The sequence below is a fragment of the Thalassophryne amazonica genome, chromosome 2, assembly GCF_902500255.1.
Source record: "Thalassophryne amazonica chromosome 2, fThaAma1.1, whole genome shotgun sequence".
Lineage (NCBI taxonomy): Eukaryota > Metazoa > Chordata > Actinopteri > Batrachoidiformes > Batrachoididae > Thalassophryne > Thalassophryne amazonica.
In genome coordinates, this window is record NC_047104.1 from 137291238 (window position 1) to 137316143 (window position 24906).

Consider the following 24906-nt stretch of genomic DNA (forward strand, 5'->3'; position numbering starts at 1 on the left):
AATTTCTAGTGCCCTCAAGGCTGTCTACGGCTGACATCGTCTGGATCATCTCCCCTCCTCAGTGCAGATGGGAACACTCTGATTACAGACAAGGAGAAAATCCTGGAGCACTGTGTGGAACACTTCCATGCCGTCCTCAACCGCCCATGCACGATCAATGAGGAAGCTATTGCCAGGCTGCCACAGGTCCCCATCGACCATTCGCATCGCCAATCCCCAACGAAGAAGATGTGGTGAAAGCCATCAAGCGGCTGTCTAGTGGCAAAGCACCAGGTGCTGACTCGATCCCTGCCGAGATCTTCGCCTCTGGTGGCCACCGTCTGACTGAGCACCTGCCGGAGCTATTCAAATCTATGTGGCACCAAGAAAATCTCCCCCAGGAATTCAAGGATGCCTCAGTTGTCCACCTCTACAAGCAGAAAGGAAATAGGAAAGCATGCAACAACCAACGTGGCACCTCACTGCTTTCCATTGCTGAAAAACTGCACACCAGAATCCTGAACAGGCTCAACACACATCTCGAGCAAGGCCTGCTACCAGAGAGCCAGTGTGGCTTCAGGAGTGGATGCAGCACTGTGGATATGATATTTGCTGCGCAGCAACTTCAAGAGAAGTGTCAGGAGCAGAATGTTGGCCTCTACATTACCTTTGTGGATTTGACCAACGCCTTTGAAACTGTCTGCCGTGAGGGATTGTAGATGATTATGACCAAGTATGGATGCCCCAATAAGTTCATCTCACTGGTCCAGCAGTTCCACGATGGCACGATGTATGCGAAAGTCCAGGACGACAGAGAATACTTGGAGCCCTTCCCCGTGACCAATGGCGTAAATCAGGGCTGCGTGCTGGCCTCTACCTTGTTCAGCATAATGTTCTCTGCCATGCTCAAAGACGCCTTCCGGGATGGTGATATCGGTATTGAATTCAGGTACCGGACTGACTGAAAGCTCTTCAACTTGAGGAGGGAGGCTGCAGGCCAAAACCAAAGTACAGGAAGGCATGTGATGTTCTCTTTGCCGAAGACTGTGCATTGAATGCCAGGACACAGTCAGAGATGCAGGATAGCATGGACCTGTTCTCCTCAGCATGTGATGAATTTGGCCTCACAATCTCCACCAAGAAGACTGAGGTCTTACACCAGAAACCCCCAGAAGCCACCTACATAGAGCCAACCATAATGGTCAATGGACAGATACTTGCTGTGGCTGACAAGTTTGTCTACATTGGAAGTACCCTGTCATGCTCTGCCAAAATCGATGAGGAAGTGGACTTCAAGATTGCCAGAGCCAGCACAGCCTTCGGCAGACTCCTAGTCTGGGAGCGATGTGGACTGAGCCTGCAAACCAAGCTGAAGGTGTACAGTGCCGTGGTACTTCCTTCCCTACTGTACGCCAGCGAAATGTGGACTGTCTACAGTCGCCATGCCAGACAGCTGAACGCCTTCCACATGAGAGTCCTGAGAACATTTTTCCACATCAAATGGCAAGACAAAGTTCCAGATGGCGACCATTCGCGATAGACTCGTGCTCCCAGCTTTGATGGGCCGGCCATGTACACTGCATGGAAGACATCCGACTCCCAAAGCATCTATTCTACGGGGAGCTCAAGGAAGGGAGGAGATCTTGTGGTGGACAGCTAAAATGCTATAGCGACACCCTCAAAACCTCCCTAAAGTGCTGTAACATCCCCCTAAATCCTGGAAAGAAGTTGCACAACACCGCCCTGCTTGGCGCACCTCAGTCAAAACAGGTGTAGTGGACTCTGAAGTGAAACGCATCCAAAAACTGCAGCAAAAGCAACAATGCTGGAAGGACCGGTCAAGCTCCCTTTCCCAGCCAGACATTTCATGCCCACACTGCAGCAGAAAATTCAGAGTGAAGATTGGCTTGGTTAGACATCTCTGCACACATTACCTAGTGATGAATGTAAAGAAAAATGGTCATCTTTACTCGCAAAGGACGAACATCATCACTGCTGCCTCATAGGAAGGTTGCTGGGGTTGCTTCTCACACCCTGTGACTGCTGGGCTAGGCTTCAGCCCCCCTGTGACCCTTAACTGGAGTAAATGGGTATAGAAAAGGAATGAACTTCACAAATGAGGTGCTCACCAGATAGCGATGCTGCCTCTGATGTTTTTAATTTGTACACAGTGAGGTTTTATGAGATGGTTGTGCAAAAATCTAACAAGCTGAAAATTGATTAAATATCTACCTTATTCCTGGGCCGGCTCATGTAAAAAAGATCGTGCTACCAACGTCCGGTGAGGTAACCGGAAGTAGCATTTGGCCATTGAAATGAATTGTAAATTAGTGTTCGAGTTAGGTGTTTATCCGAATAACTGTTAGAGCTTATCAATACAATTTAGCCCCCAAAAATGTACTCACACAGTTCGGGAACTTCTTGCGCTGTTCGTGGATGTACAAACAACAAGCGGAAGCTATATTTGTGGCTGCAGGAGCAATGTCTGGAACATACACCCCAGATGAAAAGAGAGTATGCCCGCGAGACTCGGTATAGTTTTCACCGCCTGCCCAAAGTGGGGAAAACTCGAAGAACACCACCACACCACTTGCACAGTGTCTTAACAAAAATCTGCTGCTGCTACAAATACTGAATGGTTTGCACTACTGCACTTTCCACTTTTACTATTACCTCAGACACTACACTGTAAATACTAAATACTTGTCCTTATTGTCGAAATGTCTTGTCCTGTCATCACCGAGGGAAGGTGAGAAACAAAATTTCGATTCCTTGTATGTCTAGTACATGTGAAGAATTGACAATAAAGCCGACTTTGACTTTGACTTTGAGGATGTGGCTTAAAAACCTCAACTTAAAGAAAACCACCCCAAACATTGTATGTGTGCTCCTTTCATTTCATTGATAAAACGCTCACGGAGGAAAACCACCATCCTACGTTGTGGTTGGGCTGTAACAAATCTATGGAGATGAAACACCGGGTGCTGAGGAGGTTCAACAGCAGCTTCACATGAATAACAGGTATGATTTTATATGCATGTGGAGGACACAGCTCTCAAGCTGGCATAAATAAACTGTTTTAAATATTATTAGTAATGCAACAAAATGGTATTTTATAGCTATGCCCTGATGTCTGTGTTCAATAACTTAAAATGTAATATGTATTACTGTATTTAACCTAGATATTGTTGGTGTTACATCACAATGACATTCTGTCAAATTTGAGCTCATAGCATATGATTTACAATCAAAAGACCAATATCATAAAAACAGACCTAGAGGTGTGTAAAAAAAACAATGTTGTATTAAATATGACAAATGTGTATATATACTGTAAATATATTCCACTAACTAAAAAGTGGCACAATTTGGGTACAAAGTGTTCAGCAATGCAGTATTTGCATGCAACAATGCTTTTTATCTAAAGTTTGTATTTTAGTTGTTATTGTGCACCACGTTCTCTGTTTTTAAATCATACAATTGATCCCCAAGTACTGCATCACCATGCAATTAATATAGTAGAGAAGCTTGAATCTTCGACTGGACTGGGTTGCTTGACGTGAGGACGTTTCACTTCAAATCGCAGAAGCTTCCTCAGCTAAAATTCTTGCTCTGGTAGTCTGACTTCTGTCTTGACTCTTGTAGAGAAGAATAAACAGAAGCCAACAAAAGCTGGGGTGTTTTAAACCTAACCAGACCCCTCCTACCAAGAGGCCGACTGCTATAGGCTAGCGACTAAACAATAGCTCTAATTAGCACCTATTGTGCTCTCGTTAGCACCCTCCTAATGACAGGGCAGCTGTCCCTCCTAATGATGGGACGGAAGCCTCCCCTGATGGCTCCCTTGACGACTCCCCTGATGACGTGAATGACTCATTACCATAAACAAAAGACTGAAACTGCTTTGACCTGAGTACCCCATTGTAAACAGGGGATAAAGCGTGTCTCAGACCCCCTCCCCAGTTAAGGCTGGGTTTCAACTGTTTCACATAGAATGCTTCCTTGACCCCTCTCTCAAACCATTTCTTCTCTCTGGCTAAGCTTTTAACTTCCTTGTCCTTAAACGTGTGGTTAGTGTCTTTAAGGTGGAGATGAACTGCAGACTGAGGTCCATTTGCGACCTCTCTGCGGTGCTGGTATAGCCTTTTGTGTAAAGGTTGCTTAGTCTCACCTATGTAGTGTTCATTACAGTTTTCCTGACATCTGATAGAATACACTACATACTGTTTGTAACTAGGGATCCTGTCCTTAGGGTGAACTAATTTCTGTCTCAAGGTGTTAATTGGTTTAAAGTAAACTGGGATTTTGTGCTGTCTGAAGATCCTCTGTAGTTTTTCCCCTACTCCTGCTAAATAAGGGAGAGACACTCCTTCTTGTCTCCGTCTCCTGTCTATCTGGTCTCTTTGTTTTCTGGGACTTCTGCACTTTGTCCAGGGACCATCGTGGGTACCCACATACTGTGAGGGCTTTCCATACAAGTTGTTGTTCTTTAGCCCTTCCCTCTGCAGTTGTGGGCACAGTCCAGTCAAAGATTCAAGCTTCTCTACTATGGAAACCACCTGGACAACTGAGAGCCTACACAGAAATGCAATTAATATCCAAGTCCTACATCATTTAACCCGACTACTGCCCCAATAATGAAATATGTGATGTACTGATTGTAACAATCATTGAAGATAATTAACCTCAATTTCAAAATGTGGAAAACTCAAACTTTTTCAATTTTCTCAATAATAACAATAATTGTCCAATGTTTTCAAACAATATATTTATATATATGATTTTTATTCCTCCTGTAAGTCACAGCTCAGTCCCGGCTTTTACTCATAATATAAACATAGCAGATTAAAATAGACTAATGTAATGTACGTAATGCACTGACTCATTAAGAAAAAAGGTTTTTGATTCTGCAAACATGAAATGTCTTTGATAAAATAATGGAACAAGAAATGTTTGAATGTTTAATGTATTGATAATAATGCACTGTATTGCAATTCTCATGACTTTAATGAAATGAAGACAAAACTTTGTCATGGCAGATCTCACTCAGCATTTAAGATCTCACAAGGTCAGGTCAGCAAGACGGTAGGAATGTGGATCGATATTATGTCTGAACACATGAGGGATCTTATTGTGTGGTTGCCTCGTGAAACAATCAAAGCCACATTACCAAAGGCTTTTAAAGAGCATTTCTCTAACGCAACTTGTGTAGTTGACTGCACAGAAACAGTGTTACAAAAAGCCAAAAACTTGGATTCAAGAAGTGAGTCATACAGTCATTATTATGCAAACAACACAGTAAAGTATTTAGTGGCTGTTTCACCCTCTGGAGTAATCATGTTTATTTCTGATGCTTATGGTGGAAAATGCAGTGACACGTACATTACACAGAACTCATCTTTTCTACACTACTTGCGTGCTGGAGATGAAGTGATGGGTGACCGTGGGTTTACAGTGAGGGATTTGTTAGAGGAGCGTACAGTAAACCTAATCATTCCAGCATTTACACACAGAGGGTGCCAGCTGACCATTGAGGAGGTCACACATACACGCCGCATTGCTCATGCTCACATTCATGTTGAATAGGCAACAAGGTGTTTGAAGGTGTACAGGATTCTCTCACAAACTGTACCTATCAACTTGGTGGCTAAAATGGACAAGATTCTCAAAATCTGTGCAGGTTTAGTAAATCTAAGAAAACAGCTACATCTCTTCAAAAGTTAAAGTATAGGACTAAAATTCAATTTCTCGCTACACTATTGAAAGTTAAATGGCTGTAAATGTGATGTCCAAACCAGGAGAAAATCAGATCTAAAATCAGGACTAGACTTGGTTAAACTAGATCTAAAACCAGTACTACATTTTGATTAAACCAGGTCTAAAACCAGGTCGAAATCTTTATTAAATCAAGTCTAAAACCAGGTCTAAATCAAAACTGAACTAGGATTAAACCATGTCTAAACTTTTATTAAACAAAGTCTAAAACCAGGATTAAACTTTGAATAAATCAGGTCTAAAACTATGAGTCAAATTTTGGTTAAACCAGGTCTAAAACCAGGACTAAACTTTAACTAAACCAGGGCTGAAACCAGGATGAGGTTTTGGCTCGGCTCTATGTCGGATTTTAAGTAAATAAGGTTGTGTCCCACCTCCTTCAACAAAACACGACCAACTTTATGGATGGATGGATGGATGGATGAGATTTATTGTCATTGTCATTACATGAGTGCAACAACAACAAGATTACGTCCACACTCCAATTACCACAGACAAGATACAGCAATTAATCCACAATTATTACTTGTTTACTGTAATAATGGCACACATCAGAATTAAGACAACACATATACATTTGACATTGTTTATGTGCACTAAACTTGAAAGTCCATTTTCCGAATTGAAGCGATGTGGGGGGGGCAGCAACATGTAGTCACGCCACCGCCAACTTTGAAGGGGGGCAGGGAGCTACAGCAGCTATACCTGCGCAGCACCCTGGAGGGGGAAGGGAGTGGCATGATCGGGGCCGGGATGGGTGTGGGGATGAGGACAGGAGGGGGTCGGGGGGAGGTAGGAGCATGCTTTCAGTCTCTGTCCATGTGTGAGTGGCAAATGAGTCTGTCCGTGTGTGCTGGAGTTGGAGAAGATGAGAAGAAGGCAGCGAATGTTCACCAAGGCCGTAGAAATTCTTCTGGAAGAAACCAATGGGGCATTTTGTCCTTCAGAAGCTGATAAGCCTGCGATGTTTATGGTTGATCAGTGAAAAACACCTTTACAGCTCACATGAATAACCAAAACCAAATTATGAATATTCCCTGGTCTCTGACATCTTCCTTTGCAAGGTGTGCATTTGCTCCGAGATGTTATCCAATTTGTGTCTGAGTTCAAGGGTTAACGCAGTCTGAGAATGTATCGCCTTGCCCAACTCATTAATCATGACGGACAAGTGAGGGGTCATGGTTCTGGTGGCAGCCGTCTTGCCAATTCTCCGGTAGGTCAGGGCAGCACATAAACCAATAAGTACCAGCCTTCCTACAATAAAACCAAATATAAATAAATCCTCGACATCCTCCACAGAGAATGGCACAAAGCATGTACCAAATATAAATAAATCCTCGACATCCTCCACAGAGAATGGCACAAAGCATGTGACACGCCAAGTCTCCCAAGAGTCAAAAACATAGCCCGCAGGGTAGGTTCCATCTGGGCACGCAGGGTCCCCCGGCCCTGATTTCCTTGTTGAAAAATTTGTCAATAGCATTTAGAGACCAGTTGATCAATTCCGTGGTTAATCCAATATAGTTTGAAGTATTCACAGTCTGGTGAAGTAGGAGACTTGAAGGTTGGAGCAGAGATAGAGGAGAGAGGAGGAGATGCAACCGCCCTCGCTGGAGTCCCAACATCATTTTACTTAAAAGCTTGTAAAAAATTGAGTAGCGCGAACAGTTTCCATGTAAACAAACGTTGGTTCCCAAGGGCGCAATTTAAAACTAGAAATTGGGGGGGACAAAGTGCGAGGCCCGCAGGGCCGAAGCCCATAGGCCAGGGGTCTGGGGGCTGTTTTAGGCCCCCAGAAGCCAATGGTTTCTAGATAGCGCAGATGCATTCTGAGCATCCAGAACAGTAATTTTAATGTTTTGAGAAGACCATAAAGTGGACACCATTTGACTTATGCAATTTGAAACTGTGGATATAAGTACTTTATTCTGAGAATAGCCAGCATTGATTTTATTAACATCCTGGTGTAAATAAGGTATCACCACGTGTAGAACTCAAAAAGAATAATAGGTTGAGTTTTCATTTAAAAAAAACAACTGCAATGTGGTACGTATTCATAGATATGAAAGAACAGGCTCTTAATAATTATTAACTATCGCATACTGTATTTTTTTTCTCAAGAAAAAACAACAGATCATAAGTTTAGGATAAATTACTTATCATGAATTTAATTTTCGAAGTGGCACTAATGACAACACTCATACTGAACATAATTTCACTTGCATAGACTGATTTTGGAGATCAAGCAATAATTGCAGATGGGCTTTCTGAGGTCCCAGATAGCTTTTCTGATTTCCTTTTCTAACTTTCAGAATTTAGCAAATTAGCATATGGTCCATTGATACTTATGTGTAGACACTAGTCCCTAGAGGCAACTATTTTTGGTTTCAAATCTGGGCAAATGCAGTCCCAGAAAATTCCAAATGTGACAAACAAGAAACAGGTGTTGTAAACAAGTCAATGCTGCTAAAAATACAAACTTGCAGAAACAAAGATACTATTCTGACATGGTTTTGCACATAAGACTGACATGATTTGCATATAAGACTGGCATAGCATGTTTCAAGTACATACATATATGTCAGAAGGTGGGGAGGCATACCATATTCAGTCCCCCCGGTTGAAAAGGTGGGGGGACATGTCCCCCCTATCCTCCACCAAATTGCGCCCATGTCAGTTCCGATCAGACCGGAAGTTGGTTGCACATTTCACGCAAGGGCTCATGGGGCGTAGGAATAAGGTGGATTAATGGTGGTCAACCACATGTTGCGTGACTTGTCAAAAACAACAAAACATGCTGCACTGTAATTTCATCCAATACTAATGACAAGAGGCGTAATCCAATATAAAAATGTTTAATGAAAAAGAATAATAAGTATTTAATTTAATAAATATATGTATCTTGCAAGAATGTGCTTTATTTGAGTTGGGCTTACATACGAGGTCTGTTAGAAAACTATCTACTTTTTATTTTTTGCAAAAACTATATGGATTTGAATCACGTGTGATTGCATCAGCCAAGCTTGAACCTTCATGCGCATGCGTGACTTTTTTCACGCCTGTCGGTTGAGTCATTCGCGTGTGAGCAGGCTTTGTGGGAGGAGTGGTCCAGCCTCCTTGGCGAATTTTCATTGTCAGGAAATTGGCTGATCAACTGCCGCTTCACTGCATCAAATTTTTTTCAGAAACTGTGAGAGACAGCCAGTTGGAAACCATTCAGAAAATTCAGATGGCTTTCGGTGAAGATCTTATGCGGATCACACAGATTAAGGAGTGTTACAACTGGTTTAAAGATGGCACACAATGGCGGAGGGCGCGCCGTGCTCCGAGCGGCGATTGACTGGCTCAAACAACCAGATCATTTCCAAAGTGAACGCTTTGTTGATCCAGGACGTCGTCTGACTACCAGAGAAATGGCACGACAGCTGGACATAGCACTTTTTCGGCACATTCCACTGTTACAGGAGTTTTTGTATGGAAAGCGGAGCGGAGGAATTCGCCACGGAGCCGCTAATGCACCTCCGTGTTGGTCTCACATGTCACAGGACATGTTCTAGTGTGACTAGCCGAGAAATTGTGGACGAGCTGGACATGCCACAACATGTCCTGTGAGGCTTCATCACGGCGTTGCTTTTTGTTGTGCACCTCCATCCCGACATGCGAATTCCTCCGCACGTCTTTTCATGCCAAAAAAGTGCTGATGTCAAACTCTTCTGCCATTTCTCTGGTAGTCAGACGACGTCCCGGATCAACAAAGCTTTCACTTTGGAAATGAATTGCACATTCCACTGTTACAGGAGTTTTTTGTCATAAAAAAATGTGCGGAGGAATTCGCGCATTGGGACGGAGGTGCACAACAAAAAAGCAACGCCGTGATGAAGCCTCACAGGACATGTTGTGGCATGTCCAGCTTGTCCACAATTTCTCGGATAGTCACACGATTGAAAAGCCACCGAAAGCCGTCTGAATCTTCCGAATGGTGCAAGAGCTGGGCATGTTAGAACATGTCCTATGAGACCAACACGGAGGTGCTTTTGTCCCGCACCATTAGCAGCCCCGTGGCGAATTCCTCCGCTCCTCTTTCCATGACAAAAACTCCTGTAACAGTGGAATGTGCCGAAAAAGTGCTATGTCCACATCTTCTGCCATTTCTGTAGTAGTCAGACGACGTTCCGGATCAACACAGCCTTCACTTTGGAAATGATCTGGTCGTTTCAGCCTGTCGATCGCCGCTCGGAGCGCGGCGCGCCCTCCGCCATGGTGCGCCGTCTTTAAACCGGTTGTAACACTCCTTAATCTGTGTGATCCCCATAAGATCTTCACCGAAAGCCATCTGAATTTTCCGAATGGTTTCCAACTGGCTGTCTCTCACAGTTTCTGAAAAACGTTTGATGCAGTAAAGCGGCAGTCGATCAGCCAATTTCCTGACAATGAAAATCCGCCAAGGAGGCTGGACCACTCCTCCCACAAGGCGTGCTCACAGGCGAATGACGCAACCGACAGGCGTGAAAAAACTCACGCATGCGCACGAAGGTTCAAGCTTGGCTGATGCAAGCGCACATGATTCTTCCTGTTAAAAGGGAGTTTTTCCTTCCCACTGTCACCAAGTGCTTGCTCACAGGGGGTCGTTTTGACCGTTGAGGTTTTTCTGTAATTATTGTATGGCTTTTGCCTTACAATATAATGCGCCTTGGGGCAACTGTTTGTTGTGATTTGGCGCTATATAAATAAAATTGATTTGATTTGATTTGATGATTCAAATCCATATAGTTTTTGCAAAAAATAAAAAGCGGATAGTTTTCTAACAGACCTCGTATATTTATTAGATGGAAATTCTGCTCATAATTGAATTGATTTGTTTGAATTTGATTTGAATCATATTTGTCTAATAGATTACAGTTTGTTCATGTAAATGGGGAATCTTCTTCACAGACTAAAGTTATTATGGAGTTCCACAAGGTTCTGTGCTAGGACCAATTTTATTCACTTTATACATGCTTCCCTTAGGCAGTATTATTAGACGGTATTGCTTAAATTTTCATTGTTACGCAGATGATACCCAGCTTTATCTATCCATGAAGCCAGAGGATACACACCAATTAGCTAAACTGCAGGATTGTCTTACAGACATAAAGACATGGATGACCTCTAATTTCCTGCTTTTAAACTCAGATAAAACTGAAGTTATTGTACTTGGCCCCACAAATCTTAGAAGCATGGTGTCTAACCAGATCTTTACTCTGGATGGCATTTCGCTGACCTCTAGTAATACTGTGAGAAATCTTGGAGTCATTTTTGATCAGGATATGTCATTCAAAGCGCATATTAAACAAATATGTAGGACTGCCTTTTTGCATTTACGCAATATCTCTAAAATCAGAAAGGTCTTGTCTCAGAGTGATGCTGAAAAACTAATTCATGCATTTATTTCCTCTAGGCTGGACTATTGTAATTCATTATTATCAGGTTGTCCTAAAAGTTCCCTAAAAAGCCTTCAGTTGGTTCAGAATGCTGCAGCTAGAGTACTGACGGGGACTAGCAGGAGAGAGCATATCTCACCCGTGTTGGCCTCTCTTCATTGGCTTCCTGTTAATTCTAGAATAGAATTTAAAATTCTTCTTCTTACTTATAAGGTTTTGAATAATCAGGTCCCATCTTATCTTAGGGACCTCGTAGTACCATATTACCCCATTAGAGCGCTTCGCTCTCAGACTGCAGGCTTACTTGTAGTTCCTAGGGTTTGTAAGAGTAGAATGGGAGGCAGAGCCTTCAGCTTTCAGGCTCCTCTCCTGTGGAACCAGCTCCCAATTCAGATCAGGGAGACAGATACCCTCTCTACTTTTAAGATTAGGCTTAAAACTTTCCTTTTCGCTAAGGCTTATAGTTAGGGCTGGATCAGGTGACCCTGGACCATCCCTTGGTTATGCTGCTTTAGACGTAGACTGTGGGGGGGGTTCCCATGATGCACTGTTTCTTTCTCTTTTTGCTCCGTATGCATTACTCTGCATTTAGTCATTAGTGATCGATCTCTGCCCCCCTCCACAGCATGTCTTTTTCCTGGTTCTTTCCCTCAGCCCCAACCAGTCTCAGCAGAAGACTGCCCCTCCCTGAGCCTGGTTCTGCTGGAGGTTTCTTCCTGTTAAAAGGGAGTTTTTCCTTCCCACTGTAGCCAAGTGCTTGCTCATAGGGGGTCGTTTTGACCGTTGGGGTTTTTCATAATTATTGTATGGCCTTGCCTTACAATATAGAGTGCCTTGGGGCAACTGTTTGTTGTGATTTGGCGCTATATAAAAAAAAAGTTGATTGATTGATTGATTGATTGATTTCATCCAATGAGTCTTTTTCTTAGTGTGTTTGTACATGGAAGCAAATGCTATATCCACCCAATATTAATGTGTTTATAACATTTTAATCATTATTTATGACAAGTATAGCATCAGATGGCATGAAATATAACATGAATATAATATAAATATATAAATATAATATGGAATTTGCATCATATTTAATTTTAATTGAAATTGGCTCAAGTTGTGGCTCTGACAAAAACAATGCAAATCTGGAATTATTGATTTTATTCTGCTTTGCATAGGCCAGATGATGAGGATTGATTAAGGATTTTTATGTTTCACATTTCAATCCCAATATTAAATATTCTTGGGAATTAAAAGTTCATTGTTCTTTGACCATAAAATGGTCTTCAAACTTTGATAATATTGTGACATTATTGTTTATTTTGACATTTTATGAATCAATATATTGTCCAGCAAAATTTGTTGTTGTGACAGGCCTACCGCTCCATCAATGTTGAAAGCAAGCATTTGGTGCACTTTGGGTTTGATAATATCCTAGGTAAGAAGGAGCCTCATACGAGGAATTCTATATGCAAGCTGTGCAATATGAAGATGAAGCCTTTCAGAAACACAATGAACGTTCAGGTGGAGCAGCAACACCAGGAGCCGACCAGCACACAATCACTTTAACAAACTTCCAGACAAGAATAACTACATCCATTGTCTGTTTCATTTCCAAAAGACCTGCACCACTACAGTGTCATAGAAAAGGAATAGCTTTATTCAAAGTTTTGCTTTTGTCATCATGGCCTTTTTCAGATGGCACACTTTGCTTTCATGACATCATTTGACACACCATCTTTCTTAGCACGCTGCAGAACAATTGTGTAGCTCCTGAAATTAACAGCTCTATGTCCTGAATTAATTTAGAATCAAAAATTTATTTATTTTGTTTAACTGAAAGTCATTGTGAATCAAAAATGATTGTGAGTTTAATCATGACCTTGTGAATCAAATCATGAGATACTGAAAGATTCACACTCCTAGCCACCAGTGCAGTAGGCGATCCCTTCAGCAACACATTAGGTGCCACCTTCCAAAGGCAAGATTTGCCACAAACCATGCTCTCCCATGGTTTGTGGCATTAAACAGCTTTCCTTCATCCCCTTCATAGCACATGGCACCCTTTAACAGAAGGCAGCAGCACAGTTACTGTCACAGAGTGCTGATACAAGATGTCTTTTACTGTCTTAGCTTTGAAAGGTGTTATGGTAGCTGAAGTACAGTAGTGTTCAGAATAATAGTAGTGCTATGTGACTAAAAAGATGAATCCAGGTTTTGAGTATATTTCTTATATATATGCACACTCTTAAGGCTATGAAATTGGGCTATTAGTAAAAAAAAAAGTAGAAAAGGGGGTGTTCACAATAATAGTAGTGTGGCATTCAGTCAGTGAGTTCATCAATTTTGTGGAACAAACAGGTGTGAATCAGGTGTCCCCTATGTAAGGATGAAGCCAGCACCTGTTGAACATGCTTTTCTCTTTGAAAGCCTGAGGAAAATGGGACGTTCAAGACATTGTTCAGAAGAACAGCGTAGTTTGATTAAAAAGTTGATTGGAGAGGGGAAAACTTATACAGAGGTGCAAAAAATTATAGGCTGTTCATCTACAATGATCTCCAATGCTTTAAAATGGAAAAAAACAAACAAACAGAGGCACGTGGAAGAAAACTGAAAACAACCATCAAAAAGGATAGAAGAATAACCAGAATGGCAAAGGCTCACCCATTGATCAGCTCCAGGATGATCAAAGACAGTCTGGAGTTACCTGTGAGTGCTGTGACAGTTAGAAGATGCCTGTGTGAAGCTAATTTATTTGCAAGAATCCCCCGCAAAGTGCCTCTGTTAAATAAAAGACATGCAGAAGAGGTTACAATTTGCCAAAGAACACATCAACTGGCCTAAAGAGAAATGGAGGAATATTTTGTGGACCGATGAGAGTAAAATTGTTCTTTTTGGGTCCAAGGGCCGCAGACAGTTTGTGAGACGACCCCCAAACTCTGAATTCAAGCCACAGTTCACAGTGAAGACAGTGAAGCATGGTGGTGCAAGCATCATGATATGGGCATGTTTCTCCTACTATGGTGTTGGGCCTATATATCGCATACCAGGTATCATGGATCAGTTTGGATATGTCAAAATACTTGAAGAGGTCATGTTGCCTTATGCTGAAGAGGACATGCCCTTGAAATGGGTGTTTCAACAAGACAATGACCCCAAGCACACTAGTAAACAAGCAAAATCTTGGTTCCAAACCAATAAAATTAGTGCCTCGCAGATGTGAAGAAATCATGAAAAACTGTGGTTATACAACTAAATACTAGTTTAGTGATTCACAGGATTGCTAAAAAAGCAGTTTGAACATAATAGTTTTGAGTTTGTAGCGTCAACAGCAGATGCTACTATTATTGTTAACACCCCCTTTTCTACTTTTTTTTACTAATAGCCCAATTTCATAGCCTTAAGAGTGTGCATATCATGAATGCTTGGTCTTGTTGGATTTGTGAGAATCTACTGAATCTACTGGTACCTCGTTTCCCATGTAACAATAAGAAATATACTCAAAACCTGGATTAATCTTTTTAGTCACATAGCACTACTATTATTCTGAACACTACTGTAGCTAAAGGGACGCCACATTTCACCTGGATGTGGCAGGTAGATGGTTAGTTTATTATTTATTTATATGCTTGGCACCCAAGAAGCTTAGTGTCAAAGGTTGAACTTGAGATGATTATTCATGCTTTTATCTCTTCTCGTTTGGATTATTGTAACAGTCTTTTAATTTGCTTTAGTAAATCAGCTTTGGATTGCCTTCAGTCTGTACAGAATGCTTCGGCAAGACTTTTAACTGGCACCAATAGAATATCCCATATCACTCCAGTTTTCTCTTCATTGGTTGCCAGTAAATTTTAGGTTTCATTTTAATATTTTAGTTTTAACTTTTAAGGTCTTACATGGTCAAGCTCCTGAGTACATCTGTGACCTGCTGAAACCTTATTCTTCATCCCGAGCTCTTAGATCGTCAGGTCAAAGCTTGCTGTTGGTTCCACGTACGCGGTTCAAAACTCGTGGGGATCAGGCCTTTCGGGTAGTGGCACAAAGGCTGTGGAATTCTCTTCCCCTGTCTTTACGCTGTAAAGAATCCATTGACTCTCTTAAAAAGCAGCTGAAGACCTTTTTATTCAGACAAGCTTTTAATTAAATTGTTGTTTTATGCTGTAATCTATTGTTTTATATAGTTGAGATATGTTTGTGACGGCCCGCTGTCTTGTAGCGGGGCGGGCCCATAATCAGGGGCACCTGGGCCCAGTGTCCCTGTCTCTTATTTAAGTGGGCCCAACTAATTCATTTTGTTCTCTCTCTCTTTTTAGGACGTCTCGCTGCGCCGACCGGTAACAGAGCGCCTTTTTGCACAGCTGCACATCTTTGCACCTTTTAATTTACTGACTTAAACTATTGTAAATAAATACTTCTATTTTTCTAATCCTTTCGTTTGTGTCTCCTCCTTGTCACTGTCCTCTGAGCCACAGGCACGTGACAAGAGTGGGGGCTCGTCCTTTAAATTTAATTTTTGTAGTCAGCGCGTTTAGTTTTTGTAAATTTATTTGGTTAAAGTTTGTTTTTAGGCCTGTTTTTGTGTTGGGGCTTTGCCGCGCGCTGATTACATGATTAGAATCCGGTGCGCACTTGCTGATTGCGTGTTCGTTCGTTTGTTTGTGGGGACACGCGAGAGGTTTGAAGCCAAATTGTGTTGTTTTTTTTTTTTTGATCCGAGGTGAAAGTAAGTGCTGTCTCATGCTGCATGGTGTTTTGGAGTCCTTCGTTAGGCTTTAGTGGCTTTTCTCATAAGGAGATTTGCTTGCTTTTATTTTGTGAGGGCAGTGGTGAACGTGGCTACAAGCTTCGGCTTGGGAGCGCGTCCGTGGTGTTCTGGTGGTTGTCAGCTTGCTGGTCGCTGCTCAAACCCATCGGGTTTTAGCGCATAAATACCCACCATATGAGACCGCAAGAAGACTAGGTTAAGCAGGTAGATTTGGGGTTAAGTAGTTCAGGGCGGGGGACTCCGAGGGACGCGCTGGCCCTCAGCCTCGGTTATGTGAGATTGGCAGTTTGCATTCAGTTCGGTTCACATTACTTTTTTTTGTAACCATGGTTTCTGTTTCGCATTTTTTTTCCACTCCTTCTGAACGTTTTTTGAAAAATTGTCAAAAGAAACATTTATTGCAGATAGCTAAACACTACGGCATTACAGTGGGAAATAATACATGCAAAGATGATGTTAGAGATATAATCACTGCTGCGCTCTTTAATAAAGGCGTCCTGAGAGGGGGAGAGCAACAGTCGGGTTTATATGCCAATTCTAAACCCGAGCTGTCTGTTTTGTTTGATGGACTGAGTTTTGAGCAGCGTAAGGAATTAATGTTGCTGCAAATTGAACAAGAGAAAAGCAGAAAAGATGCTGAACTTCAATTGGAACAAATGAGACAGAACTGAAGCTGAAAAAGAGGTTCAATTGGAACGTGTCAGACAAGAGACTGAAAAAATGAGAATGGAATTGGAACACTATAAATTGAATTTGATTCGGGATGGTAAGGTTATAGGCGAGGTGAGTGAAGAATCATTTTCCTCTGCTGTTTGTAGGCCTGCTCCTAACGCGTTTGATGTGGGTGCTAGTCTGCACCTAATGCCAAAGTTTAATGAAAAAGATCCAGATACTTTTTTTGTTCTGTTTGAGCGCACTGCAGATGTTAAAAATTGGGCCGATTGTGATAGAGCTTTGTTGTTGCAGTCCGTGTTTACTGGTCGTGCCCAGGAGGCTTATTCTGCGTTGAGCACTGCAGAGTGTCTGGATTATGCCAAAATAAAGGCTGCGGTTCTAAAATCCTACGAATTAGTCCCAGAAGCTTATCACCAGAAATTCAGGAATTTTGAGAAAAATGAACGTCAAACTCATGTGGAATTCGTTAGAGATTTAACCTGTCAATTTAATTGTTGGTGTTCTGCTTTGAATATTGACACTTTTGAGGGTTTGTCAGAGTTGATGATCTTGGAGCAGTTTAAGAACTGTATTCCTCAGCATGTAGCTACTTATGTTACTGAACAGAAACCCAGCATGGCTCTGAAGGCAGCGGAGCTGGCAGATAATTTTGTCCTGACTCACAAGGGGGCTGTGGGTGAAATTTTTCCATTTAGGATCAAGCCTATAGTCAGTGAAAGTCGCTCCTACTCGCAGACCTTTGCGCAGGGTCGCTCTGCTTCATTCAGAGGGCACTCTAGCAGGTGTAATTACTGTCAGGCAACGGGCCACTGGAAGTCTCAGTGTCCTGTGCTCAAGTCTAAAAGCAGGTGTAAAATGTACGTCCCTTCAGCTCCTGCTCTGTCAGCTTCAACTAATAAGTCCAGGAAAAAGTTCGATAAAGCTTTTGCTCCTTTCATCCATGATGCGTATGTGTCTGTTGTGGGGAGCGAGCAGCGTGTTCATATTAAGATGCTGCGTGACACAGGGGCTAAACACTCGTTTATAGTGGCTTCTGTGCTTCCAGTCTCCTCTTCTACAGAAACGGGTGACTCTGTCCTTATGCATGGGATGGAGCTGGGTGTGGTCTCCGTGCCGAGGCACACAATTATGTTAGAATGTGGGTTTATTAATGGTCTGGTGATTGTAGGCGTGTGCCCTGCTCTGCCGCTTCCTGGGGTTTCATTGATTTTAGGCAATGATTTGGTTGGTAGTGCGGTGTGGCCGAGGTCTCCTTTGCCCGTGGTGACCCCTGAGCCACGCTCGTCGTCTCTGCTTGAAGAGCAGTGTCCAGAGGTGTTTCCGGCTTGTGTCGTGACGCGCGCTCAATTTCGTGCGTCTGAGTCGGATGTGCCGAGTCTTGTTGCCCGAGCTCCCCGCATCTGTCTCTGTGAAGGAATGGAGTCAGCATCAAAAGTCTGATCCAACTCTTTCAGTTTTGTTTGAAAATGTTCTTCCAGGTGACAAGGTACAGAGTGCTGCTCATGGGTACTTCATGCAGGAGGGTCTGTTGGTGCGCAAGTGGGTCCCATGTCATGGTGACTTCGTTGGTGAGTCCATTTTTCAGATTGTTGTTCCTGAGATGTTTCGTGATGATGTGCTCAGAGTTGCCCATGATGACTTTGGTCACTTAGGTGTGAAAAAACGTTGAAAGTGCTGTTTCTACAGGTGTTCAGTTTAGACATTCGTCATATTAAAGGTTCTGATAACTTGTTGGCTGATGCTTTGTCACGTGCGCCAGTTTAAAAAAAGGAAAAAGCAAAGTTGCCTTAATTTTTGTGCCTGTCTCTCTTCTGCCTCTCCCCAGTTTCAGGTGCCGGAACTCTGGAGGTGCAGCAGAGGACATGTGTGCTAAGCTTGTGACTTTACCAATTGGTGTCATCTTTAGCCTTGTATAGCTAAGTCTAATTTGATTCCTTGCAAATAGTAGAACTTCTCTTGTTTGATAATAGAAGAAAAAACTTAGTCCTATCAGATTTTAAAGTAGTTTGTAAAGAAAAAAGTATAGCTGAATATAGGTAAGCTGTAAATGTAATTTTGGTGCAACAAAAAATATAATGTAGTACTACTAACAAAAAAGAAAAAATTGTGCTGTTTGCAATTGGGTTGGAAAGTCCTTAGGTGGACTTCCGTTTTGAAGGGGGAGGGTGTGACGGCCCGCTGTCTTGTAGCGGGGCGGGCCCATAATCAGGGGCACCTGGGCCCGGTGTCCCTGTCTCTTATTTAAGTGTGCCCAACTAATTCATTTTGTTCTCTCTCTCTCTCTCTCTCTCTCTTTAGGACGTCTCGCTGCGCAGACCAGTAACAGAGCGCCTTTTTGCACAGCTGCACATCTTTGCACCTTTTAATTTATTGACTTAAACTATTGTAAATAAATACTTCTATTTTTCTAATCCTCTCGTTTGTGTCTCCTCCTTGTCACTGTCCTCTGAGCCACATGCACGTGACATGTTATACTTTCATTGTAAAGCACTTTGTGATTTTTATATGTGAAAAGTGCTATATAAATAAAATTTGCTTACTTACTTAATTACTTCCATAGTGTGGTGGAGGCAGCAACGTACAGCACCACTGCATGCTCCCTGACCTGACCTCTGCCACAAAACAAAATCATCAGCCCTGGCCCACATACAAATATGGTTGGCATGTATTAGAGTGGTTTAGCTCTTACTTGGTTGGTAGAACTTTTAGTGTGTCTGTGAGCAATGTGATGTCTGAATCTGCTGATCTTTTGTGGGGTGTGCCGCAGGGCTCAGTCCTGGGTCCGGTTTTGTTCCTGCTGTATATCCTTCCTCTTGTTAAGCTCATCCAGCAGTTCGGTGATGTGTCCTACCATCTGTATGCTGATGACTTGCAGCTGTACTGTTCTTTTAAGACAACTGAAGCCCAGAAACTCTGTTCTCTCAGTTGTCTCACCAAAATTACAGAATGGCTTACTGACAACAGCCTGCAGTTGAATTCTAATATGACTGAGACATTGATTGTAGCTCCAGATAGTGCTATGTCTGTCATTAAGCATCACCTTGGTAATATGAGCGGCTCTGTTAAAGGCAGCCTGCGTAACCTAGGTGTCATTTTGGATGGAGGGATGTCTTTGGAACATCACACTAGGCAGCCCGTTAAGAACAGTTTTTTTTTTTTTTTTTTTTACAAATTCATAACATTTCCAAATTACGCAGAATGGTGGGTTATAATGAGCATGAGATGTTTTTTTACAGGATAAATTACAAAATCCTAGTGCTGACCTTTAGAGCTTTACATGGGCAGGCACCGGAACACATTAAGGACCTGATCCAGCCTTATGTTTCCAGCAGGAGCTTGAGGTCTTCCAATCAGAACCTGCTGATGGTTCCCCATACTTGTTTCAAAACTCGAGGGGACAGATCCTTTAAAGCTGTGGCACCTCGCCTCTGGAATGAACTTCCCTGTTCCCTTCGCTCTCTGGATTTTGTGGATGCTTTTAGACAGCAACTAAAGACACATTTTTTTCAAACTGGCATTTTAGTTTAAATGACTTGACTGTTTTTATATTTGTATGTGTTGTTTTTTTATTGTCTATTTATATCATGTGAAGCACTTTGTGACCTTGGTCTGAGAAAAGTGCTATATAAATAAAGCTTACTTACTTACTTACTTACAAAAATAATGCTGTGAAAAATTGGGTCTTAACTAAGTTATTAACTGTTGGTTCAGATGGTCCTAAGCACTGAATAGCACTCATGTTTTCCTGAGTAATATACTGTATGTAATATCAATATCATTTTGAAATACAGAGCAAGAATAACTGATTACAATGTTGGAAATGAATGTTTGACATGGGTACGCCACACACGGTTACTGGATTGTGGTGCTGTTATGTATGAATCCTTTGGGTGTGTACAAGGCTTTTTGCATTCCCTTTGGACTGCAATTAGGCGAGCTGGAGTGATGTGGTGCCAGAGGCCTTCGTGTGAGCTACTTCACACAGGTCCTCTGAGAAATAACCAAGCTTACCTCTCTGTAACGGTTTCTGTTTCACTCAACATGCTGTCAGGTTTTCATTCACTCTTATTACAATTATCTTCTTTTTAATCTGTCTGATTCTCGTCTCTGTCTCTCCCTCCCCCCTTTTTGTTGATGTTTTTTTTGAAAAGTTAACAGATTTGAATAAACTGCCAGGGCTGAAATGAATTATTAATTATTGTACAGCCTTTCAGAGGACAGGAAAAGTCTCATTAATTATCATTACAATACACAGCTGTTATTTGAGAAACTAAAAAACAAAAAAACTAGAGCACTGTGCTCATAAGGCAAACATCCGCCAACACCAGTTTCCAATTGCACAATTTTTTACCTTGGAAAAAAGTCCTGTTAAAAGTGACTTTTCATACGTTAAAATATAATACAAAAGGGCTTTTCAGTGTTAAAATCAAATATCCACTAAATTCACAACACTGATCAGATGCGGATCAAATTTAGTCTATTCATTGAGAGTGACAGTTTGCACCTCATTGTCACAAATGAGAGTGATTGGGGCACCTTTAATTGAGATATAATGCAGGATGTACACCAAATTGACTTTTAAATATTAAATTCAAACTAATGAATCGTGGGAATCCATGAGCTCTAGATTGGGTAGTGTTTACAACATAGGTAGCTAATATTTTTCAAGGGTTGTAATAAATTATGCAAAGTTTCTATAATGAGTTAGAATGGTGTGTGAGTCCAGAATGTTTTTAGAACCTTAGACCTCAGACCTCAACATTTTTTAGAAGAACTCAACCCTTTTATTTCCTGTTGATAATGTAATTTTTTTTAAATGTTAATTTACTGTGTTAATGTATTTAGAAATTTAGGTTCATGTTATCTTATTATTATTATTATTATTTTATTACTTTTTTAAATGAACCACAATGGAAACAAGTGTTTTTCACTTTCTTGTGTCATCTTTTAATGTATTTACAATTTTATATTTACATTGAACTTAATAAATAAAATCACACACGCACATACACACACTTTTAATATCTTGATGATTTACCACCTCTTGCTGGAATGGTGTGTGAATCCAGAATGTAATTATCAATGTCCATTGTTCAGTGTTGGTAGCTATTATCTATAGTTTCTCCAAAATTATTAGTCCTATTAATGTTCCCTTTTGGTGGCATTCATCCTTGACCCAAAATACAATAAAATAAATAAATCTCCCAGGTTTGTCTGTGATAGAAGTTCGGTGCAAAAACATAACCTCTTCCAACTTTGTTGGTGGAGGTAACAAAACAATAAAATCATCCATGTTCAATTCCTTTTTCATTTTTATTCAGATGAATATCTCTTTTAAAATGTAAAGGGTTTTCCTCGTTCACTGAGAAAGTTCAACATAAGAAGCTAACCAACAAAAACACTATTATGACATTTAAAATATTCACTCATCCCAGCAGTCATAGGGCATGAAGCAGGGTACACTCTGGATGGGATGCCAGTCTGTTGCAGGGCAACATATAGACAAACAAAAACATTAACACTTGCACGTGCACCTATGGACAATTTTTTAAAGTTTCCAATCCACCTAGCCTGCATGTCTTTGGATATGGGAGGAAGCCGGCGCACCCAGAAGAAACCCACGCAAACACAGAGAGAACAACATGCAAACTCCACACAGAAAGGCCACAGGTGGGACTCGATCCCATGACCTTCTCACTGGGAGGCAACAGTGCTAACCACTAAAACACCGTGCCACCGCATTTAAAATATTCATAATACTAAATTTAACACAATTGTTTTGGGGTCATTTTTCTGTTGATCATCTTCCATTTGTATGTACGGTTAGTGTGTCTGATTAACCTCGTCAGTACACCCTGCTCCACCCCTTTATTCAGCCCCTTTTCATTTGTCTTCTTTTACTCGATCTATCCACCTCTACTTCGGCATCCCCGTCTTTCTGTTCCTGTGTGCTTCACACTCATCACTCTTGCTGGCATAGTCATTATCTATTCATTTCACACATCCAACGCACTTCAGCCAACATTCCTGCAATTTCTTGGGTATTTTGAAGACTTTTTCTGTTTCTCTGACTGTTTCACTTTTTATTTTGACCAGCACTGTAACTCAGCATTCTCCTTTCACTCACATTTCTGACACCTCCATCATTTCGTGCACTCCCTTCACTGCTCATGTCTCAGTCCCACAAATCATTGGCGGACTTACTGTCTTATAAACCTGACATTTATCCTCGCCTTGTTTCTTCAGTTACACATCACCCATGATACCCTTTTTTCTAGTTATTAGAACCATACTTCATTTTGTGGGATAATTTTGTCACCAGATGTCCCACCAATTATTGGTATTTAAACATCTGATCTCAAACCTGAAACACTGTATTTTCTTTCTGGTAATCTCAAGTCTTCTTTCTTCAAAAGTCTTGTCTATTGTTCTATCTCCTTTTCTACAGTGCATCCAAGAAAGTATTCAGAGTGCTTCACATTTTCCACATTTTATGTTACAGCCTTATTCCAAAATGGACTAAATAAAATTTTCCCACAAAATAGTACTCACAGCGCCCCATAATTAGAGCACCACACTCACAGGAGAAAACCTCCCCCAACAGTAGTTGACAATGCCACAAAATTTTACTTTGGAAAAAAATTGTTAAGGTCAAAGTCATGTTAGAAGTGGCTTTTCATAAGCTAGATGTGATCAAATGTCAGGAGGATGTATTTAATTCATGCACTTGAATCAAAGGGTTTTTTTGTGGTGATTTTTTTTTTTCAACTTTTTTGGTTTCTGAATTCTTTTTCAGAATTTTTGTTTTAACCAAGTTAGTCCCATTGAAATTGAGACCTTTTCCAAGGGAGACCTGGGCAATTATAAAGTTTCCAATTCACCTAACCTGCATGTCTTTAAATGTGAGAGGAAACCGAAGGACCTGGAGGAAACCCACGTAAACACGGGAGAACATGCAAACTCCACACAGAAAGGCCCCAGGTGAGAATCAAACCCATGACCTTCTTGCTGTGAGGCAACAGTGCTAACCACTAACCCACTGTGCTGCCAAGGTGGATTAGTGACTTTATTTTCACAGAATATTGGTTATCTCTGCTATGCACAATGTGTCATTGCTTTTGGCGCTTGGTTTCTGACTGATGACTGGAAGACAAACAGGCATAAAATTGGAACCTCCATCCAATTTTGGTGGTGTAGGTAAATCCATAACAGAAAAATGTGGCCGAGGCACTTTTGTGAAATGTACTCCAATAGGACTTTTCAATGTTAAATTCAAATGACCAGTCTGCACTTCACTTTCAAATATGAGAGTGATTGGGACATGTTTGATGAAGATATAATGTAAAATATACATTAAATGGGGTTTCAATGTTCAATTTAAGGGTGATTCTTTAACTACGGGCACTATTGGCCTTGTAAATGTAATTTCCACCACACCATTGCCTTACAATATAAAGCGCCTTGGGGCAACTGTTTGTTGTGATTTGGCGTTATATACATGTGCTCTGATGTCACTGTTTATCTCCATAGAAACTACCCAAACAATCTTTCATACAAACTGTTTAAAGGGACATTACAGTGTTGTGGTGGAAATTACGGCAATAGTGTGGGACAACTACATTTTGTTTAAAAAAAATCACAACAGTTGCATGACACTGAATACCCCAATTATGTTTTGATTATTTTACTGATATTTTATTCAGAGATATTTTAAAACATTAAAAAAAAACATTTCTTTACCATTCATTTTTATCATTGAAGATCAAAAGTCTGGGTGTGGGACAAGCACAAAACGGCAATATCTGCATATAATGATGCTGAAAAAAGGTGAAAAAGTCATCATAGACTACTAGAACACATTTCTTAACACACTTTCATTGTAAAGATAACTATAAAAGTGTGAAATTTCCCCTTTTTTCTGTTTTTCATACAATATGATCAAAGGACATAAGTGCCCGTAGTCTAAGAATCACCCTTAAATGGTCACAAAATCCGCAGTCTGGATCAGATCTGGATCAAATGTTGTCAGGTGATAGTGAGTGCTAGTCTGCACTTCACTTTCAAATATGAGAGTGATTGGGACACGTTTGATGAAGATATAGTGTAAAATATACATTAAATAGTGTTTCAATGTTCAATTTAAATGTTCATAAAATGTGTAGTCTGGATCAGATCTGGATCAAACTTTTGTCAGGTGATAGCAAGTGTCAGTCTGTACCTCACTTTCAAATATGAGAGTGATAGGGCGGTTCACAATCAAAGAAACAGACAAACATACAGGGACAGAAACATAAAACT

The 24906-nt window shown here is 41.2% G+C and overlaps 1 long non-coding RNA gene across 1 annotated transcript; it reads left to right on the forward strand.

Moving 5' to 3' along the window:
• Window positions 1–2820: 2820 nt before the first annotated feature.
• On the forward strand, window positions 2821–23679 carry LOC117503068. Its single transcript, XR_004558471.1, has 3 exons — window positions 2821–3055; window positions 6485–6487; window positions 23670–23679. It is a non-coding gene; the product is annotated as an uncharacterized LOC117503068 (long non-coding RNA).
• Window positions 23680–24906: the final 1227 nt, after the last annotated feature.